We start from the raw sequence: 22,896 nt of genomic DNA, 5'->3' as shown, positions 1-22,896 counted from the left end.
ATCTCTTTTTTCTTCTCCTTTCATCTCTCTTTTATTATACTTTATCATATCTTAATTTAAGAAGTATGTATTACAAAGGGGCACAGTTATGGATACTTCCAGAATAACCAAGCACTTCATGGGATTGGTTTACTGAGCTTGAGGACTTAGGACCATAGTCTTGTGGGGCAATTCCATCAATTGGCACAATATAGTTCATAAAGATAATGTTCTACATCTTAGTTTGGTGAATATTGTCTGGGGTCTTAAAAGCTTGCGAGTAGCCACCTAAGATACAACTATTGGTCCTTACTCATCTGGAGCACAAGAGAAAGAAGGAAATCCAAAAAACTAGTCTACAGAACTAATAGTCTACATTAACTATGGCCTCACATACCTTGAGACCAGAGCTAGATGGTGCCCAGTTACCACTACTGACCATTCCGACCAGTGACACAATAGATGGTCCTGGATAGAATGGGAGAAAAATGTGAAATGAAACTCAAATTTCTGAAAAAAGACCAGACTTACTGGACCATTAGAGACTAGAGAAGCCCCTGAGACTACCTCTCTGACGTACCCTTTAAACCTGGAATCAAACCACCCCCAGAGGTGACCTTCTGGCCAAATGACAGATCGGCTCATGAAATAAATATTATCATCTATCAGCACTGTGCTCCTCTAAATAATCATCTAAATTAAATCAAATGGTAAACATTTACCCTATGGCAAAGATGAGAAGGTAGAGGGGAAAGGGAAGCTAGATTAATGGAAACAGAGCAACTAGAAAGGAAATAATGGGAATGCTGACACATTGTGAAAAATATAACCAATGTCACTGGACAATATGTGTAGAGATTATTAAAAGTGAACCTAATTAGCTATGTAAACTTTCACCAAAAACACAACAAAATATTTTAAAAAGAAGTATATATTAGAAAGAAAATTCAATCAGTAAAAGTATACATAATTAGTAAATTCATAAATTAATTACTGAAAGTAAGTTCATAAATATATCTACAACATACAAACATATACGAATACATATATGTGGATACACATAAGCATACATTTTAAAAAAATACATATAGCTTTTGTAAAATATATTTACCTTATTAAAAAAAGTATATATTAGAAAGAAAATTAAATTAGTAAAAATACACATAATTAGTAAAGTAAATTAGTAAATCAATAAATGAAAGTAAGTTCATAAAGATGTCTATAACATACACACATATATGAATATATGTGTGTACCTGCACAAATCTACATATATACAAATTTTATAAAATGTATTTCTCTTATTCAGGTCAACATAGACTAGAATACTAAACCAAAGCCAAACTTGTTGGGTTCAACTTGATTCTGACTCATAGCAACCTAATAGAGTAGAACTGCCCTATACGATTTCCAAGGGGCGCTGGTAGATTTAAACTGCCGACCTTTTGGTTAGCAGTGGAGCTCTTAATCACTGCGCCACCAGGACTCTGACTAGAATGCTAGAAAATATTTATTTCTGGGTCTAGTATTTTATTTGTTATAAAATATCATTAAAAACATTGTATCATTAAGAATTAGCACATACAGACATACTTAAAAGAGATAGAAAACAGTGGTATAAATTTGGACTAATAGCAATGTAACATTTCTTAGTTGAAATTTTTTGTTTTCTCTCTTTAAAGTGAAAATTCACATCTATTTTTAATTTTTGCCCGTATTTTAAATAATAGTAGGAATAATTTTAAGTAATTAATAATAAATAATTTTAAATAATAATAGGAATAATGGCAATGCTTTCTATATGCTAGGAATATTACATGTATTATCTTATTCCACTCAGAAATTCCATCAAGTAGATGCTCTCGATATCACCATTTAATAAACAGTTGAATCTGTAGTGAGATTAAGCAATGCAAAGCAAAAGCACCCACTTAGTAAGTTACAGAGCTATGAGAACCTACCTTCACAAGGAGTCTTACAGAAAAGCTCTGTGGCTCAGCCAGAATTCATTAGCATTGAGAAAATAATGGTTCAAGAGATACATGTGTCATGTGATCAATGGTAGACTGTCAAAACTGTTAAGTGATCAGAAGTGTGTTCTTGGCTGTCCACTACATCTTTTACTAATTTCCCTACTCCTTTCCTTACTCCGATCTCTCAGACAGCACTGCCAGCAGCCTGCAGTGGTGGATGTATCAGAAGCAAAGATTAGCTATTATTTGAGATTCTTTTAAATAAAGTGAGAATCTTGGTCTTCATGAACTGACAGCATGAGGCAAAAGGTTACATTTGACCTCATCTCAAGTTCCATCCTCAGGTAGTATAGTAGTATGGCTTTGCTGCCTCTATCTCGCAGGGGCGATAACTAAGAATATGTTAAAGATATAGTTAATAGATTCATTTGCTTTGTCTTATTTGTGATATATTGTTGTCTCCATTCACTAACAAATAATTTGGCAGAGTCCACAGACCAAAAAATGGCAAAAGAACGTTGCTGTCTTTTGTTATGTGCTTTTTTTTTTTTTTCTTTTAAAATAAGAAAGTCATGTGAAGACCCTGGGAGGGAGCTGTCTCCACTTCAAGGTAAGAATCACAGATTGTAAAACCAGACTTACTGATCTGACGGGGACTGGAAAAACCCCAAGAGTATGGCTGCTGGACACCCTTTTAACTCAGTACTGAAGTCACTCCTAAGGTTCACCGTTCAGCGAAAGATTAGACAGGCCCATGAAACAAAACGAGACTAAATGGGCACTCCAACCCAGGGGCAAGGACGAAAAGACAGGAGGGAACAGGGAAGCTGATAATGGGGAACCCAAGGTCGAGAAGAGAAGGGTGTTGACACATTATGGGATTGGCAACCATTGTCATAAAACAATATGTGTATTAATTGTTTAATGAGAAACTAATTTGCTCTCTAAACCTTCATCTAAAGCACAATTTTAAAAAAAAAATCACAGATTGCAGTAAACAAAAGAAAGTAAATAAATAACCCCTGGGCTTCATTATTGAAAATTATTTTCTTTTTGGCCCCTAAAAGCTGTAGTGTTTATGAGGTTAAAAGTTCTCTAGGATGATTCACAGTCAATAGAAATTGTAGTTTTACTACTGTTTGTGACCTCTTTACTAATTGTAAAAGGATTAACATTTCCAAATTTTACTGACTTAATTCTTTTTGCATCTCCATTGAGCAACTTCTTCAATAAATCATAAATGACAAATCTTGTGTGATTAAAAAATGGCACCAAGAATGAGATAATTATACATAAAATGGAGAGTATAACGGTAATTTTGTCTGGATAAAAACAATACAAATCCCATTACTTATTTTGATTAAGAAAATGAAAAGATGCTTTATGATGAAAAAAACCTAGATAATCGTGCTGTTAACTAGCAGTGTTTCTTCATATGTAGTCAGGCAGACAAATTAAGAAAAAGCTGATTAGGTCCTATAAGAATTAAACAGTAATTTATAATGAGAATGAGACAGGAGAATCAGTACACAGCAGCACTACTGTTATGTTTCATGATTCATTATAACCAAAAGAGTAGTTATTTCCTTAAATAAGATTTATAAAGTGGGAGGCCAGAATAAAGAAGTGTATGAAAACAAAAGAAATACACAGATACTGCCTGGAGGGTTATTAAAAACGGATAAGGCACTACAGCTGCAAACATCCATTCGGCCCACTGTGTTGCCGTTGGAATTTCACTTAATTAAAATACAGTTTTGACAGTGGGTCATTCATGCAAAGACAAAAAAAAAAAAAAATCAAGTATTAAAAGGACAGAATGATTCTCCAACTCATTAGTGTCAGTACACAACAAAAACGGGATTTATGTTGTAGTGATGCAAATAGCATACAAATCAGCCTTGGGGTTCCGTATTAAAAATGAAAATTCACAAATTGTCCAATTGCTAGTAAGACTTTCTTAAGATTTTCAAGCAACAAAATATGTTTTGTAGTATTTATTACCATTTTACCCATTGCCATCCAGTTGATTTCTACTCATGGTGACCTTACGTGTGTCAGAGTAGATAGAACTCTGCTCCACAGGGTCTTCAAAAGCTGACTTTTTGGTTGTAAATCACCAGGGCTTTCCTCCAAGTTGCCTCTGGGTGGACTTGAACCTCCAACCTTTTGGTTAGCATCTGAATGTGTTAATCATTTGCACCACCCAGGCACAGATAATTTCTTCCATGTAGGTAGACAGTGACCTTAGAAATTAAAGTTAACAATAAGGAATATCTTTGAAAACGTCAAAGGGGCAGTACATGGGAAACACCTAAAACTCTTGAGCAAAGTTTCTCTCTGTGTTACGCACCCTCTCTCTCTCCCTTCACTGAAGTTAATTCATATTTGGCATTGAGATTAAAGAATTTAATATTTATTCCATTATAAAATGGATACCATCTCATCATACTATTGGTACCTGAGACTGTGTAAAGATTCTTGAGGTGAAAAATGCCTTACTAATGAAGTAGCATTTTCTCAATTCTACTTTTAAGTGAAATTTAAGTCTAGCACTTCTCCTCAGGTGAAGAAGTGGAAAAGAGTTACATTTTAATTGGAAAAGAAGTTTAGCCCATATAGAGTTTGGCAGATGTACAGTTAGTTTTACTGATTACTTCCCCCCCCTAAAAAAAATTGGTTACACGGGTAAGCTTTAAGGTCAAGAAAGAGCAATCATTATAGGCCTGTTACAGAGTTACAATCAGATAGATCAATACAATGGAAAAGGGAGATCACCACACCAAATAAGCAGAGTTTATTTGTACCTTGAAAGAAAACAATCAATTTGTCAGCTCACACTCTGTTAATGATTGTACGTGTTGTTAAAAATGAATTTGCAAGAACAGAAATAATCAACCAAACTAAAAAGACAGCTTGACAAATTTAAACACCTGCACAGAGAATCATTTAGGCAAATCTTTTTCACAAGGTGGTTCAGTTTTAGTGACAGCAGGTGAGCTTTGGTTGAGTGCCCAGATGCTGTAATTTTTTGCCTTACTGGTGTAGGGAGTGCTGAAATCCTAAAGTAGCAACGGAAGCAAGTGACAGCACACAAATTATTAAGGAGTCTGGAACAGCTGACGCTTTTTACCTCTTGTTACACTTGACTTCATAGGTTTTGGATTCCGAATAATATATTTTTATTAAATATTCTCCTTGTGGATATGGCTGTCATGCTAAAAGTTATAAGAAATTAATAAAAGGAAGATATGATTTTACCCTCCAAAGACTGTCAGATTATTGGAAGCATAGCTTTATCTAAGTAGGCAAAGTGAAATTGAAAGTTAAGAAAATTTATCTTCCTAACTTATGAGAAAATTTCCTTTTCTGTTAAAGAAAAAAATCTTTTAACATGAATAATTCAGGCTCAATGTCTATATTGTCCAGACACCTGCTCTACGTCCTTAGTAAATATAGTCCCTTGAGTAACATGTTTTAGCCTTATTCTACTTAAATACACTTCATTAAAGATGAAATCTAAGTAGTGTTTCAGTTTTTGTGTTTTGTTTTGTTTTTAGTTACACCCCCCAAGATAGATTTGATAGTTATTTTTCAGGAGTAAAAGGATCATTTGGGAACGAGTTTGACTATCAAGCTGAGTAGCAGTCTAAATAACGGGCTTTAGAGAGCGAAGCTTCTCTCTCCCTTACAGAATCGGGAGACGGTGTGAGGTATTAGTGGGAGAACATGCTGTGGAGTGGAGCGCAGCTTTAGTGAATTCAAAATAACTGCTTTTTACTGAAGGCCTAGAGCTGTGTATCTTTGAATTCACTTAGGTGTTAAACACCTTTGCCTCAGCGTCTCCGTTGAATTATGAGTCTACCAGCAACACGTGAGCTGAGTAATGGACTTGCTTTAGCACCTGTGCATTAACACTGATACACTACCACTTAAAAAGAGACTAATGTATTAATTTATTCATGTACAACAATTGCTCTGGGAGAGTCATTGGGGCCATCAATGGATTTAAAACTTTGAGGCAAGAATCTGTCCAAGATGGGTCTAACTGGAAACGCTTTTGATCAGAGAAGTCCAGAAGGTTATCACCCAGAGGTTGACCAACCAGGAGTGGATTAAAGGGGACTGCCGATGAAATCTAAAGGAAGATACTGGAATCTATCTGAGATGTAGGTACAAACATTAACAACTCCAAAAAAAAAAAAAAAAAGAAAAGTCAAAAATTCTTTATTTGAGCTTATTGGAAATCTCTCTCCATATCCTGATGTGATGGCACAAAATATCTGGCCCCTGACTCTGTTCAGTCTCACCATATACTTTAGTCCATGTGACTAGGTCACTCCTGGTTTTGGATTTGTACTTCAGTTCCAGCAGGGTCACAAAATTCTACCCTGGGTCTTGTTCTTCTAACTTGTTTTTCTGAGGACATACTTAGCTTCAGCTTTCCCTCTTTTTCTGAGTATATGCTCATCTCCTATCTCCCCCACCATTGGCCGAGGCCCTGCAAACAATGGAATGGGTTATTCTGGACCTGGAGTACTAGCTTGTGCTTACCATGAGTATCTCCAATACCTTGAGCCTCCTGAGTCAGTGCACCGTCAAGAAGCCCATTTTCTAGATGTAAATGACTGGGAATTGTTTTGGCTTTTTGTCTCTGCCAGTTCCTCTACTAGAAGGGAAGAGTTCTAAATTAATTCTGTAGATTAAATATCATTTAGAGAGGATTTTTTTGTGTGTGTGCCCTCAAAGAATTTCAAAGAAGGAGATTGTTTAATAAATGAAAATAATAAGTAAACAAAATGAAGAATCTAATTCTACCCTCTGGCTTTATAAAAGATCACAATACTTAGAAATTAACTAACATGTCCTGAGTTGTGCAAAGTAGGTTATTTACTTCCACGTCTTAAATGCAGCATATACTAAAATCTTGGTTAAAATAATATCTTAGGAATTATTACTAACTTTGACAATGCCTTGAATTTTTACTCTTCACAAGTATCAAAATTGTACTATAACCATTAGGTAAAACTACATCAAAGATATACTTTTTTTTTTTTCCAGTGTCATTAAATTAATATTTCAGCTTCAACAATGCTCTTAATATTTTTATTTTGGAAGAAATTTTTGTTGCTAAGAAAAAAAAGATTTGCGTTCATTTGATTTTCATAAGGCATATTAACATACATGCTTTCTTTCTAAATGTAAATATAAATTTGAAAATGCAAAACAGAAACAACCAGGCAAAAGCTTACATAGGCAAATTTTTACTTAAACCTGAGGGGAAATTAACTAGAGCTTGTTCTGAGCCAAATTAAACAAAACAAAGATTAGTGATATCAAGAGTTGTTCAAATAGAGTCATAAGACTGAGTCCACTACCCAGGGTCTGGTTGACTCACCCAGGGCAACAGGAGTACATGAGGGACAGGTGGTGCAGGAAGCTTACAGAGGTAAAAAAAAAAAAAAAAAAAAAAAAAAAACACCAGTATCAGGCAATCGAGAGCACAAAAAATACAGGTTTGAAAAAAAAAAGTTGTCAAGTATTTTTTTTTTCAGTTTAAAATGCAAAGTAGCTAGGATCATTTTTAAGAATTTGCATATTCTTTCTCCAAACGCTATAGATCCTGTAATACATATAGCCATCACACCACCGATATTTTCTCCTTATTCAATAGGTTTTAAAACCTAAACTGTTAATTGTTGTTGTTGTTGGGTACCGTGGGTGAGTTCCGACTCATAGTGACCCTGTGTATGACAGAATGAAACACTGCCCGGTCCTGTGCCATCCTCACAATCATTGTTGTTTGAGCCCATTGTTGCAGCCACTGTGTCAATCCATCTTGTTGAGGGTCTTCCTCTTTTTCACTGACCCTCTACTTTACCAAGCATGATGTCCTTCTCCAGGGACTGGCCCCTCCTGATAGCATGTTGAAAGTAAGTGAGATGAAGTCTTGCCATCCTCGCTTCTAAGGAGCATTCTGGCTTTATTTCTTCCAAGACAGACTTGTTCATTCTTCTGGAAGTCCATGGTATATTCAATATTCTTCATCAAAACCATAATTCAAAGGCATCAATTCTTCTTTGGTCTTCCTTATTCATTGTTGAGTTTTCGTATACATGTGAGGTGATTAAAAATATCATGGCTTGGGTCAGGCACACCTTAGTCCTCAAAATGACATCTTTGCCTTTTAACACTTTAAAAATGTCTTTTGCTGCAGATTTACCCAAAGCAATACGTTGTTTGATTTCCTGACTGCTACTTCCATGGGCATGGATTAGATCCAAGTAAAATGAAATCCTTGACAACTTCAGTCTATTCTCCATTTATCATGATGTTGCTTATTGGTCTAGTTGTGAGGATTTTTGTTTTCTCTATGTTGAGGTGTAATCCATACTGAAGGCTACAGTCTTTGATCTGCATCAATAAGTGCTTCAAGACCTCTTTGCTTTCAGCAAGCAAGGTAAACTGTTAATAGAAAAAGAAAATTTGTTCCTTACTATTTTCTCAGTGAGTTGTGGTTTGTGACTAATTCCTCTCATCTCCAAATGATAATCAATAAAATTTGCAGCACCATCCCTCACTCACGTTGCTTAAACCCGATGAAACAGCGACCCAGCTGGTTAGCCACAGAAGTTACCATTCCTATAGTTACTTTCTCAATAATGAACTTTTGACAACCTGCCTTATCTCAAAAACACAGACCTTTCCTCAGTGAGTAACTCGGAAACCCCAGCACGACTTCATTTTGTTCTAGGTCTAACTTAACTCATTAGTAATGAACAAGCCTATTCATTTTGTTTTATTTGCGCATGAAACCTACATCAAAATTACTTTGGAAACTTTAGAATAAACAAACTGAAACATGCCTTTTCCTATTGCAGTAATTTGAAACTTCCATTTCTTTCTCTATTCCATTCCATTTCATCTTATGAACATCCATCCCCTGGCCTCACCCCAGGCCTCATTGAGAGGAGTTTTTGTGCTAACGGTAAAGAGAATGGAGGAGGAGCCCCTTTCCTTCCCAGTGAGCATATCACCTATTCCTTTCCACGTTTGGTGAACTTAACATTACTTTGTAGATCCCACTGCTATAGGCTAATTTTTCTCAGATCTGTATTTCTTTTAGATCTGCCCAAAATATTTAAGAGAGCAGGACTTTTTGCTGAAAATCTGACTTTAAATTTTTCTATACTAAGCATCTATATAATATTCATGCATTGCTTATCTTTTTTTTTTTTTTTTTTTTGAAAGTATAAAATTTGAAAAGAGAAACAAGAAGGGGCAGGTAAGCGGTGACCGTATTACTCCTTGTAGTTGGTTACAATTACAAAACTTGAAGAGGCTATAGGCTGGTTGGGCAACACAGCAAGAGAAAAACTGAGAGACTGCATCAGCAGGCAAGAGAAGGTAAGCTGTGCCAGCAGAAAGCACAGCAGCAAGAACCCTGATCTAAGAAGCACTGAGATCAGAATGAAGAGTACCTAATTTAGATAGGAGAAAAGTCATCTTTTGGTCAACAAGTTAAACGTTAAATAAGAATTATAGAAAGTACCATAAATAGAAATTGAAGAACCAGGACTCAATATTTAAGCATTGTTCAAGTGGAGCCTTCAACATACTTCCTAGGATGTCATGTAGACAGCTGACTCAGCTGCACTTATAAAAGAGGTTTGTCCAAGCTTGGTCAAGAGCAGGCACAGATAAGAATGGATTTCAGCAGGATGTGGCATATCTCATAAAGTTTGAAGAGAAAATTAGAAATGAGATTTGTAGGTCTTGGCTGTCTGTCCAGCAGCCAAGTGACAAAGAAATCAAGCAAAGCCATGAACAGGTCAGAATCAGGGACCACAATTAAGATAATTTGTAACTGAGTAACAAGAAAATTGTGTTGATGGAGTTCTCCTGCAACGCCAAGATGATAAGTCTACCTGCAATTCATTATGATTGTCCTAGACAAAGCCTAATACTGGGAACACAGGAAGTATCAATAGATGTTCCTCAGATTGGAATTCCAAATTAGAAAAAAGGAGTAAAATCTGATGCAGAGATAGGAATATATGCAAAGACTAGAATATATGTGGTGACTAGATCAGCTCCTCTAAAACAGAGGGGTAGGAATATTATTTAAACCTCACTGATGGGATGTAGCATTTACCACTAGCTTGTCCCAATACCTGGTTTCCCATTCTTCCTTAGTATTAATTCCATCTTCCTGATTTTTAGCTAAGAACAGCATCCTTCGGAATCTTTTCTGACAATTCTCCAAGGGTCTCTCACATTTCTGCTTGTCTTGTGACAATTTTGTTCCAGCCTATCTTTGAAAAGATGTTTACATAGCAAATAGCCCTGGATGATAGAGATAGGCTCCCTCTCCAGGGCTGAAGACATAAGCAGACAATAAAAATAATGTTTTTGGTTGGAGCAAACTTGGGGAGGTTTACTTTGCATTTTCTTATAAGATTGGGGGTTTCCTAAAGTCAGGGTTCCTCAGCTGTGGCACAGACCCACTAGGTTTGCAGCATTCACCTGGACCCACCTCTGTGTGATCCCAATGGGACTTAAAGGACAAGCATAACTGATGCACATATGAAGTTTGTGTAGTCTGCTCTGCTATGAGCAATAAAGTCTTTTGTCTTTTTCCTGGTGTCTCATCTTCTGACAGCTTCAAGGAAAACTATAGCACACTAACTTGTTAGCTTACAAGTTGGGTAAAATCTTAGAGACTTCACAGCTCCTAATGGAATCAAGACTGTATTTCCCAGTTTCTCCTTCAAGTAGGTAATGGTCACATAACAAACTTCTGGTTAATGGGATATAAGCAGAAGTGACTTCTGACTTTCAGGTGTGTCCTTATAAGGAGGAACCATGGCCTCTTATATTCTTCCTGTTGAATGAAATATAAATGAAATGGCTAAACCTTTAGCATCATTGCGTCATGATGTGACTTTAGGATTAAAAGCAATGCAGGGCTGAGCATCAAGATAGGAGCCTATGTCTCTGACACTGTGTAACCTACCTTCAACAGTACACAGGAGATAAACTATATTATTTAGCCACTGCCATTTGAGGTTTTCTTCTATTATGTTCTTAACTTGTCTATTAGTTTTCTGTTGCTGCTGTAACAAAGTGCCACAAACTTCGAGGCTTAAAACAAAACAAATTTATTGTCTCACAGTTCTAGAGGTCAGAGATCCAATATGGTTCTCACAGGGCTAAGATCAAGGTGTCCACAAGCCTATGTTCGTTCTGGGAGTGCAATGGGAGAATTCATCCTTGCCTTTTACACCTTTTGAAACTGTCTGCGTTTGGTGGTTTGTGGCCTGCTTCCTTCTTCAGAGGCAGGAGTTTCTGATCTCTGAACTCGGCTTCTGTCATCACTCCTTCTCTGACTCTCCTGCCTCCCTCTTTCACTTACATGGACCTTTATGATTACACTGGGCTCACCCAATTATTCAGGATAATCTCTTCATTTCAAAATCCTTAATCACATCTACAAATTCCCTTTTGCCTTGTGAGGTAACATATTCACAGGTTCTTTGTATTTTTTTTTTTTTTTTGTATTAGGACACGGACATCATTATGGCGGGGGTGGGGGTGATTATGGTGCATATTACAGAATTTTATAAAATAGATTGATATAATTTTCCTTTATATTAAGCACCACAATATGCCAGTCACCCTGCTAACAAATTACCACTTATTTACCTAATCAAGCCTCACAAAAACTCTATAATGCAAACATGATTATTATTCTTATTTTATTTATTTATTTTATAGTGCTTTACATGGAAGTTTACAGAGCAAATTAGTTTCCCATTCTATAGTTTGTAAGTAAATTGTTCCATGACCTTGCTTGCATTCCCCACAATGTGTCAGCACTCTCCCCATTTCCACCCTGGTGTTCTTATTTTCTTTCCTCCTGATTTTCTACCCCTTCTGCCTTCACATCTTTGCTTTTGAGCAAATAATACCCTTTTGATCTCCTGTAATTGATTGTTCTTAGGAGCATATTACTCTCAGGTGTTATGGTTTACTTCAGGGCCTCAGTTCCAAGTCAGAAGGGTATTTTAGGACCATAGTCCCAGGGATTCCTCCAGTCTCTTTCAAGCCAGCAAGTCTGGTCTGTTTGGTGAATTTGAATTTTCTGTTTAACAATTTTCTCCCACTCTGTCCAGGACACTCCAGGACACTCTGTTTTGAGCCCAGTCAGAGCAGTTGGTAATGGTAGCCAGGCACCATCTAGTTCTTCTGGTTTGGGGTCGCGTAGGCTGTGGTTCATGTGGTCCATTAGTCCTTTGGACTAATTGTACCCTGGAGTTTTTAGTCTCCTTCACCCTCCCTTGCTCTATATGTGAAAAGACCAATAGTTGTATCTTAGATGGCAGCTCAAAAGCTTTTAAGACCCCAGGTGCTACTCATCAAATTAGAATGCAGAACATCATCTTTATGCACTATGTTGTGCCAATTCATGTAGATGCCCCCCCAAGTCTATGGTTCTTTGTCTTTGAGCCTAGGAACTTCATCCCATGAAGTGTTTGATTATGTCTAAGAGGTTTCCCTGACTTTGTGTGCTCTAGAGGAGCCACATTTAGTCATGTATGTAGAAATATCCACCACCAAACCTATATTTGCCAGTAGATGTATTCCCTTACTTCCTTCCACACATATTGGCATATCCACCTACCTATTTGCCCATTTGTAAATTATTGTTTGTTGATACTGTTGCTGCAGGATTGCCTAAGCTAGTAGTTGCCCTTTATTCTTGTGTTCTTCTCGGTGTCCTCTCTTGCCTTGGTCATATTGTACTGACTTCCCACATATTATTTATTGCCTTTCCCTTCACCAATATTAACTCACGTCTTCTATCTAATTGGTAATTTTCCCTTCCTCCCCTTCCCATCCCTGGTAACCATCAAAGGATTTTTTTTTTCTTTTTTTCCTGTGTGCAAACCTTTTGTTGTTACTTTATATTAGTGGTCTCATACAATATTTGCACTTTTGTGATTGACTTATTTCACTCAGCATAATGTCCTCCAAATTCATGCGTGTTATTAGATGTTTCATAGATTCATCATTACTCTTTATCGTTGCATAATATTCCATGATCTGTATGTACCACAGTTTTTTAATCTATTCATCTGTTGATGGGCACTTAGGTTGTTTCCATCTCTTTGCTATTGTGAATAATGCTGCAATGAACATAGGTGTGCATGTGTCTATTTTTGTCACAGCTCTTATTTCTTTAGCGTATATACCTAGGCGTGGGATTGCTGGATCATATGGTATTTCTATTTCTAGATATTTGAGGAAGCACCATACAATTTTCCAAAGTGGTTGTAAAATTTTACATTCCCACCAACAGTGCATAAGAATTTCAATCTCCTCACAACCACGCCAACATTTTTTATTTCCTGTTTTTGTTTGCTTGTTTGTTTTGTTTTGTTTTTGAGTAGTGCCAATAATGTCGGGATGAAATGGTATCTCATTGTAGTTTTGATTTGCATCTCTCTGTTAAAGATTGCGGGCATTTCTTCATGTTTGTTAGCTGTCTGAAACTATTCTTTGGTGAAGTGTCTGTGCATATCCTTTGCCCATTTTTAATTGTATTGTTTTATTGTTGAGGCGTTAACATTTTCTGTAAATTTTAGAGATTAGTCCCTTGTCAGGTATGTCATAGCCAAAAATTGTTTTCCAGTTCGTAGGTTCTTTTTGACTCTTGGAGAAGTCTTTTGTTCAGCATAAATGCTTAATCTTCAGGAGGTCCCATTTACCTAGTTCATCTTGTGCTGTGTGTGCATTTTTTGCTATGTTTGGTACTCTATTTGTGCCATATATTAGGGCCCTTAACATTGTGCCTACCTTTTCCTCCATGATCTTTATAGTTTTAGGTTTTATATTTCGAGCTTTGATCCAATTTGAGTTAGTTTTTTCTGTATGATGTTAGGTATGGGTCTTGTTTCATTTTTTTATAGATAGACATCCAGTTTTGCCAGCACTGTTTATTAAAAAGACTGTCTCTGCCACCATTTAATGATCTTTGTTTCTGTCAGAGATCAGCTGATCACAGGTGAATGGATTTATGTGTACGTTCTCAATTATGTTCCATTTGTCTATGTGACTGTCATTGTACCAGTACCAGTCTGTTTTGACTACCATGGCTATGTAGTATGTTTTCTTTGTATAGATCCTTTATGTCCCTGGGTTGTTAGGACTTACTGTAAATGGCACTGTTTTCCTGATTTCCTTTTCAAAATTCTCTTTGTTGTTCTATAGGAATCTAACTGATTTTTATATGTTGATCTTGTATCCTGCTACTTTGCTGAACACTTCTATTAGTTCCTGTAGCTTTCTTGTGGAATCCTTAGGATTTTCTATGTATAGGGTCATATCATCTGCAAACAGAGATAGTTTTACTTCTTTCTTGCCAATTTGCATGCCCTTTATTTCCTTTTTTGCCTTATTGCTCTAGTTATAACTTCCAGCACCATGTTGAATAAGAGTGGTGATAATGGACATCCTTGTCTGGTTCCCATTCTCAAAGAGAATGCTTTCAGTCTGCCTTCATTGAGAATAATTTTGGCTGTTGGTTTTGTATAAATGCCCTTAATTATGCTGATGAATTTTCTTTCTATTCCTATTTTGCTGAGAGTTTTTATCAGGAATGAGTGTTGGACTTTATCAAATGCCTTTTCTGCATCAATTGAGATAATCATGTGACTCTTTTTTTGTTATATTTATGTGGTGGATTATGTTGATTGGTTTTCTAATGTTGAACCATCCTTGCACACCTGGTATGAATCTCACTTAGTCATGATATATTATTTTCTTGATATGCTGTTGAATTCTATTGGCTAGAATTTTGTTCAGAGTTTTTGTACCTATGTGCATGAAGTATATTTGTTTGTAATTTTCTTTTTTTGTGGAGTCTTTGCCTGGCTTTTATATCCGGGTGATGCTGGTTTCATAGAATGAACTTGGGAGTATTCTTTCAATTTCTATGCTCTGAAGAAGTTCGAGCTGTACTGGTACGAGAGGTTCTCTGAATGGTATAATTCTGCAGTGAAACCATCCAGGTCAGGGCTTTCTTTTGTGGGGAGTTTTTTTTTTTTTTTTTAAACTATGTAATCTCCTCTTTTATTATGAGTCTGTGCAGAGTTTTTAATCTAGGTCTGTGTTAGTTTACACAGGTAATGGAGTTTCTAGAAATTTGTCCATTTCCTCTGCTGTTGCTGTTGTTAGTGCCATCGAGTTGGTTCCAACTCATAGCAACCATATGTACAACAAAATGAAACATTACCCAGTCCTCTGCCTTCCTCATAATCATTGCTATGTTTGAGTCCATTGGTGCAGCCACTGTGTCAATCCATTCCGTTCAGGGTCTTCCTTTTTTTTTGCTGACCCTCTACTTTACCAAGCATGATATCCTTCTCAAGGGATTGATCTCTGCTAATAACATGTTCAAAGTATATTAGACAAAGCCTCACTACCCTTGCTTACAAGGAATAGTCTGGTTGTACTTATTTCAAGACAGATTTGTTAGTTCTTTTGGCAGTCCATTGAATATACATTCAATATTCTTCACCAACACCTTAATTCATAGGCATTGATTCTTTAGTCTTCTTATTCATTGCCAAGCATTTCAAGTATATAAGGCAATTGAAAATACCATGAATTGGGTCAGGAGCACCTTAGTCCTCGAAGTGGTATTTTTGCTTTTTAACACTGTAAAGAGGTCTTTTGCAGCAGATTTTCCCAGTGCAATACGTTGTTTGATTTCTTGACTACTGCTTCCATGGGTGTCAGTTGTGGATCCAAGCAAAATGAAATCCTTGACAACTTCAATCTTTTCTCTGTTTATCATGATGGGGCTTATTGGCCCAGTTGTGAGGATTTCCGTCTTCTTTATGTTAAGATGTAACCCATACGGAAGCTATAGTCTTTGATCTTCATCAGTAAGTGCTTCAAGTCCTCTTCACTTTCAGCAAGCAAGACTATGTCATCTGCATATTGCAGCTTATTACTGAGTCTTCCACCAATCCTGATGCATATAGTCTTCTTCATATAGTCCAGCTTCTTGGATTATTTGCTCAACATACAGATTGAATAAGTGTGGTGAAAGGATGCACCCTGACACACACCTTACCTGATTTTAAACCATATAGTATTCCCTTGTTCTTTTCAAACAACTGGCTTCCATCCATCCGACATCAGCAATGATATCACGTGTTCCACATCCTCTTCTGAATCTGGCTTGAATTTCTGGGAATTACCCTGTGTATGATATTAATGATATTGTTCAATCATTTCTGCATTTTGTTTGATCACCTTTCTTTGGAATGGACACCAATATGGATCTCTTTTAGTCAGTTGGCCAGGTAGCTGTCTTCCAAATTTCTTGGCACAGATGAGTGAGTGCTTCCTGCATTGCATCCATTTGTTGAAACATCTCAATCGGTATTCTGTCAGTTCCTGGAGCCTTGTTTTCTTCCAATGCCTTCGGTGCACCTTGGATTTCTTCCTTCAATACCATCAGTTCTTGATCACATGCCACCTACCGAAATGGCTGAACATCGATCAATTCTTTTTGGTACAGTGACTCTGTGTATTCTTCCCATCTTTTTTTGATGCTTCCTGCATCACTCAATATTTTACCCGTAGAATCCTTCAATATTGCAACTTGGAGCTTGAATTTTTTCTTCAATTCTTTCAGCTTGAGAAATATCAAGCGTGTTCTTCTGTTTTAGTTTTCTATCTCCAGGTCTTTGCACATTTCATTATAGTAGTTTACTTTGTCTTCTAGAGCCACCCTTCGAAATCTTCTGTTCAGCTTTCAAATTTGTTGGAGTACAATTTTTCATAGTCTTCATTATGATCCTTTTTATTTCAGTTGGCTCCATTGTAATGTCATGCACCTCATTTCTTATTTGGGTTATTTGCTTCCTCTCCTGGTTTTCTTTTGCCAATTTGGCCAATGGTTTGTCAATGTTATGGATCCTTTCAAGGAGTCACTTTCTGGTCTTATTGATTTTTTCTATTGCTTTTTGTTCTCTATTTTATTTCTTCCCTAATCTTTATTATTTTTTTTTTCTTCTGGTAACTCGGCTTCTTTTGCCGCTCTCTTTCTATTTTTCGAGTTGTAGGGTTCACGTTTTGATTTTGGCCTTTCTTTTTTTTGATGTGGGCATCTATTGTTATAAATTGTCCACTGAGCACAGCTTTTGCTGTGTCCCACAAGTTTTAGTAAGAGGTGTTTTCCTTCTCATTTGATTCTAGTAATTTTTTTTAATTTCATCTTTGATGTCTTCTATTTTTTTTTTTTATTACCCATTGGGTTTTAAGTAACATGTTATTCAGTTTCCATGTATTTGATTTTTTTCCTTGCTTTTTGTGTTATCAATTTCAATTTTTATAGCATTGTGATCAGAGAAAACACTTTGTATTATTTTGATGTTTTGGATTTTGTTGCAACTTGCTTTGCGGCCTAAAATGTGGCCTATTCTGGAGAATGATCCGTGTGCATTGGAAAAGAATATATAGTTTGCTTCTGTTGGGTGGACTGTTCTGTATATATCTATGAGGTCAAGTTGGTTGATTGTGGCAATCATGTCTTCTATATCTTTGCTGAGTTTCTTTCTAGTTGTTTTGTCCTTCACCAAAAGTGGTGTGTTTAAGTCTCCTACTACTATTGTAGAACTATTTCTCTTTTTAATGCTGTTAGAGTTTGTTTTATGTACCTTGACACCCTTTCACTGGGTGTGTATGTATTTATTAGGGTAATGTCCTCTTGGTGGATTGACCCTGTAATCATTTATAATGTCTTTCCTTATCTTTTATGATGGATGTTGCCTTAAAGTCTATTTTATCAGAGATTAATATTGCCACCCTCCTTTTTTTTCCATTAGTGGTTGCTTGATGTATTTTTTTCCATCCTTTGAGCTTTACTTTATTAATGCTTTTGTGCCTAAGGAGAGTCTCTTATAGACAGCATATGGAAAGGTCATGTTTTTTTAATCTATTCTGCCACTCTCTGGTGCATTTAAGCCATTTACAGTCAGTGTGATTATCAATATGTATGTGTTTATTGCTGTCATTTTGTCCTGGTTTTGTGTGTGTGTGCGCATGCACACGTGTGTGGTGTTAAAGATTTCTTTGTTCTGCTTGATTTTCTGCAGTGATTTATTTCTGTTTGTGAATGTTCTTTTCATTTCTTTCATTGTTGCTGATATTTTGAATACTGAGACTATGTTTTTCTTCTTTTTTATTTTGATGATTAGGTTTATTAACTTCCTTAGATTTTACCTTGAAATTTACTTTATCTTCTAAAAAAAAAAAAAGTTTAAAGCAGCCTTTTAATTCTTAGTATTGCCTTGAATTCCTCTCCATATGAAAGTTCTATAACTACACCATTTATGTGCCCTTTTTGTTTTGACATTTTCACTATTTACAAATTGATATCACTGGTTCCCTGTTTCCAGTCATTTAGTTTTGTTTTATTTTTGAGAATTCTTTATCTGGGTTGGTATCTGGCTGATGCCGACCTGTATCCTAATCTCAGGTTGTTGTCTGATATTGTTCATTTATCTTAAGGACTCTCTTTAACATTTCTTGTAAGTTTGGTCTGATTTTTACAAATTCCCTTAATTTCTGTTTGTCTGGAAGTGTCCCAATTTTGCCATAGTATTTGAGAGACAATTTTGCTGGATACGTAATTCTTGGTTGGCAGTTTTATTCTTTCAAAGTTTTATATATGTCATCCCATTGCCTTCTTGCCTGCTTGGTTTCTGTAATCAGAGCTTAATCTTATTGATTCCTCTTTGTGGGTGACTTTTCATTTTTCCTGGGCTATTCTCAGGATTCTTTCTTTGTCTTTGGTTTTGGCAAATTTGAGTATCCTGTGTCTTGGTGATTTTCTTTTGTGGTCTATCTTATAAGGGATATGCTAAGCTTCTTGGAAGGTTATCTTCTCATCCTTCTTGATAAAAGGGAAGTTTTCTTTCAGCAAACCTTTGACAATTCTCACTGCATTTTCCATTACCTCCACCTGTTCTAGATCTCTGATTGCATGCAAATTTTTCCCCTTGGTGATATTCCACATAATTCTTAGCTTTCTTCATTTTTCTTCACTTTTTCCTCAAACAAATCGCACTCAGTGTCTTCCACTAAGTCTGTCTTCCACTAATTCAATTCTGCTCCCATATCCTTCTATTAAATTGTCCGTTTCTGAGAATTTATTGTTAAGCTTTTGGATTTCAAGTCTCTGTTTTTTGTAGTTTCTAGTTGTCTGAGTTCTCATTCTGTTCTTGTACTGTTTTCCTGAATTCTTCTATTGCCTTGTCTGAATTTTCTTTTGGTTTATCTATGTTTTCCCAGATGTCTTTCTAGATCTCTTGGACAACACTGTATTACTCTTTTGAAGTTCCATTACCATTTCTTCCTCTGGAAGGTTATCTGATTATTTTGATCACTTACTGAAGCCATTTTGACCTGCTTCTTTATGGGATTTTATATTGTCTGTTTTCTTCCAGACATCAAGATGTTATTTATATGTATTGATTTAGTATATGCTTGTTTACTGCATCCTGATTTTTTGTTTGGTTTCTTTTGATATATCTAAGTAGGTGGATGTGTGCTCTACTCTGGTCACTAGTCTGGCCACACTGGAGCTTTCACCTCCTGTCTCTGTGTAGGTAGGACTGCAACTGGGTGAAAGAACTTGGTTCTCTGTTTCCTGCTCTTGCAGGGCAGCTGAGGATATAGCTGGCATGTCTGGTGAGGTGATGTGTCTGGCCAGTCAACTGGACGCAGCTGCAGGGAATGTTCTCACTAGTCACTGGGTTGGTTCTTATGTATGCACACTGTCGATTGCTGGATGATCTGGTCAAAGGTGTCCAGGTCATCAGTCACTGGTGAGTGGCACTGAAACTTCACCAATAGTCCCTGGCCAGCCAGGCAGGGCAAGACTGGTCAGAGAGGGCACAAACCTCCAGTTATTGGGGGGAGGGGGCAGTAGGGAGACAAGATAGGGGAGATGATGCCAGCCCATGGGTGCCCAGTTGGAAGGTATGCCCCTGTGTGTTAGAGTGTGCTGTGGGGTAGTGTGTGCTGCTGGTCCTCAGGCCCTCATCACAGGTGGCTGGAGCAAGTAGAGGGTGCAGATAGACTGTGGCTCCGACACTGGTAGCTAGGTATAGGAGCACATAGGTGTCTCCATTTATCAGGTCAGGGAATGGGGGGAGGTGGGTGACAGGTAGGTGAGTATGTGGACTCCTGATTGTTGGTGCTTGCATAGTGAGGGGGGACGTGATAGATGGGCCATCTATGTGCTCAATTGGGCAGGCAGAAAAGGTGGAGCAGGCAGCCAATGTTGCACCGGAGCTGTCTACTGCCACTCTATGGGATCAGCGAGGGAGAAGGGTGAGGCAGGCACCCAGGTCTGCACCAGAGCAGCCTGCTGGCTCTTCATGTTATCAGGCAATGAGAGAGGCAGAATGGGGTCAAACTGAGCTGACACAGCCTTCCTGTACTCAGCAGGGTTAGTGGGCAGGAAGGGTGCGTCAGGTAGCTAGGTTTGCACAAGCAGGAAAAGTGTGGTGGGGCCAAAGCTGCATAGGAGTTACCTGCTGGTGCTCAAGTCACTTGCACAAAAGGAGGGGGGGGAGAAAGGTGGAAAGGGGCTGAAGGGGAGGGAAAGGTAGGGCAGGGCTGAAGCCACATGGAGCTCCCTGTCAGCACTTAGATCACTGGGCAGGTGGCAGGGCGGGGTGAAAGCTGAGCCGGGGATTCCTTATAGTGCTCAGCTTCCTCGAGCAGGCAGGCAGACTGGGAGGGGAGAGTGGCCAAGTGGGAGAGAGAAAGAAAAAAGAAGTTGGGGGGCTCATACTATAGTCCCTGGCACTGGGCAGCAGGGATGGGGTGGGGCTTGTGCTGCTGTTCACTTTGTTTTAGTTTGTGTGTGTCTTCTCAGCTTCTCTGTGTTCTGATGGAAATTCCATGAAGTTGCTTCCTGTGTTCCTCACCTAGGATCATAGCTGTCTTTGTCTCAAGATGGCCCCATTATGCCGGACCAGTTAGCTAGACACCTCCGCTAGTCTTTTCTTGTTTGCTGTTTTTAGTCAGTTTCTTCTTCCATTTGGTATTCACTATTTTTTTATAATTCTTTATCCCTTCCTTTGATGCTCAGGGTTCCAGAATTAATATCTGTGCCTGTTTTACTTGATTTTTTCAGGTCTTTGCTGCAGTGGGACAGCGTGTTGGATCTGACTGGTCCACCGTTCTTGACCTAGCTTCCTGTCCTCATTTTATAGTTGAATTAAGTTGATGGTTATCAAACTTAAAAAATTTGGACAGCTAATAAACTGCATATAACTAGAAAGTGGCACAAAACTAGAAAATGGCACTCAATTAAAAAAACAGCATGGCTGGAATGTGAACTCAGTCTTGCTGATGGTACCAAGCACTATGTTATCCTTTAAGTTCTACAAGGGCAAGGGCCATGCCTGTTTATCCACAAGCATATATCTAGTATCAAGCAACATGTCTGACACAAACTAAGTAATCAATAATAGGTAATCAATAAAAATTATCAGAATTAGGAAATTAAAATCAATTACTCTGACCCTTAGTTTTCTCATAGGTAAAACAAGAGTAATAGAAATCTTACAAAAGTGTTATCAGGACTAGAAATAATACATAAGTAAATTCTGTCCCACATTAAGTATCCAATTAATGATCATTTTCATTATCGAACATATGATAAGGAAATTGACAGCTGATTCGCTCTGTTCTTCTGATCTTTAATGAGCAATTTTGCTTCTAGGGTTAATTATGGCAACGGTATGAAACCTAGAGAGACTCCACTTTATGTGAGTAGAGGTTACATCTAAATGTGAATGATTTTGTTAATCCCACATGTTGCTACATTAAAGAGATGTTTATACTTTGACACAGGAAGTAACCATAGAGTAGATTGGATTTTATTGTTGATGTTGTTTGTTTTATTTTGTATAGTGGCTGGGGAACTTTTAAGTACCACTCAGGTCAGAAATTGTCTTCTCTGCAACAAATGCCAAATTAGTTGGCCTTTACACAGTGGCGAAGCCTGGAGATGAATACATTCCCAAGCAGCTGCAGCACACATAATTAAAATGCATATGTTGGTAGACAGCCTGCATGTTCCTAACCTCCAGTGTTTTTCATGAGTGTATTTTTAAGACACAGATAGAAATTATGAGCTATTGCTAAATAAATACATCTAATGAACACCCTATATCCATTTTCTAAATATTGAGTGATTATATTTGGAGACACTGAGGATTCCATAGCTGAGGTATCAATTCTAGTGTAAAGAGAGGGCCACTCCAAGATAAATGTACATATGTCAACACTGGATATAGAAGAGGATAAGGACTAGATAGTGGTAGCACAGATAAAGGATCTAAATGAAAGCAGGTCAGAAATATTACCTTTGCTCCTTCTGGATAAGTGCTCAAATAGATGCCTAGTGAAAAGGAGTTGAGTTAATAACAAACAAAAATCCTCTAAATTTATTTGAATAGCTAAGATTTTATGTCCACTGTATTGTAGCTCATTCACTAATGTGGGCTCATTACTTATCAGTTGAAAAAATAGTAATAATTTTGTCCTTAAAAAGTTCTATGTAATGATCCTTTCAAGAGGCTCCCTAACAATAAGTACTGATGCTGGTTGACCCAATTGACAATTGTCATTATGATCCTAGCCAGTGAATGGGAATACTAGATGAAAAAGCATCCTTTACAGATGGTTCCTTCTAAATTGAGGGTGCCTTTTTTCTTAGTGGACATATGAGAGATTTCAATAGTTTCAAATAGAAGGAAATAAGAAAAGGTGTATCTAACTCATACACGCAAATAAATATTTTAGGTTATTATTTGGTGCTTCTTTTTAGAATTATTCCCTGCCTGGC

Source organism: Elephas maximus, chromosome 15, assembly GCF_024166365.1.
Source record: "Elephas maximus indicus isolate mEleMax1 chromosome 15, mEleMax1 primary haplotype, whole genome shotgun sequence".
Classification (NCBI taxonomy): Eukaryota; Metazoa; Chordata; class Mammalia; order Proboscidea; family Elephantidae; genus Elephas; species Elephas maximus.
The sequence above is the reverse complement of the archived record's forward strand: the minus strand, read 5'-3'. Positions refer to the sequence as shown.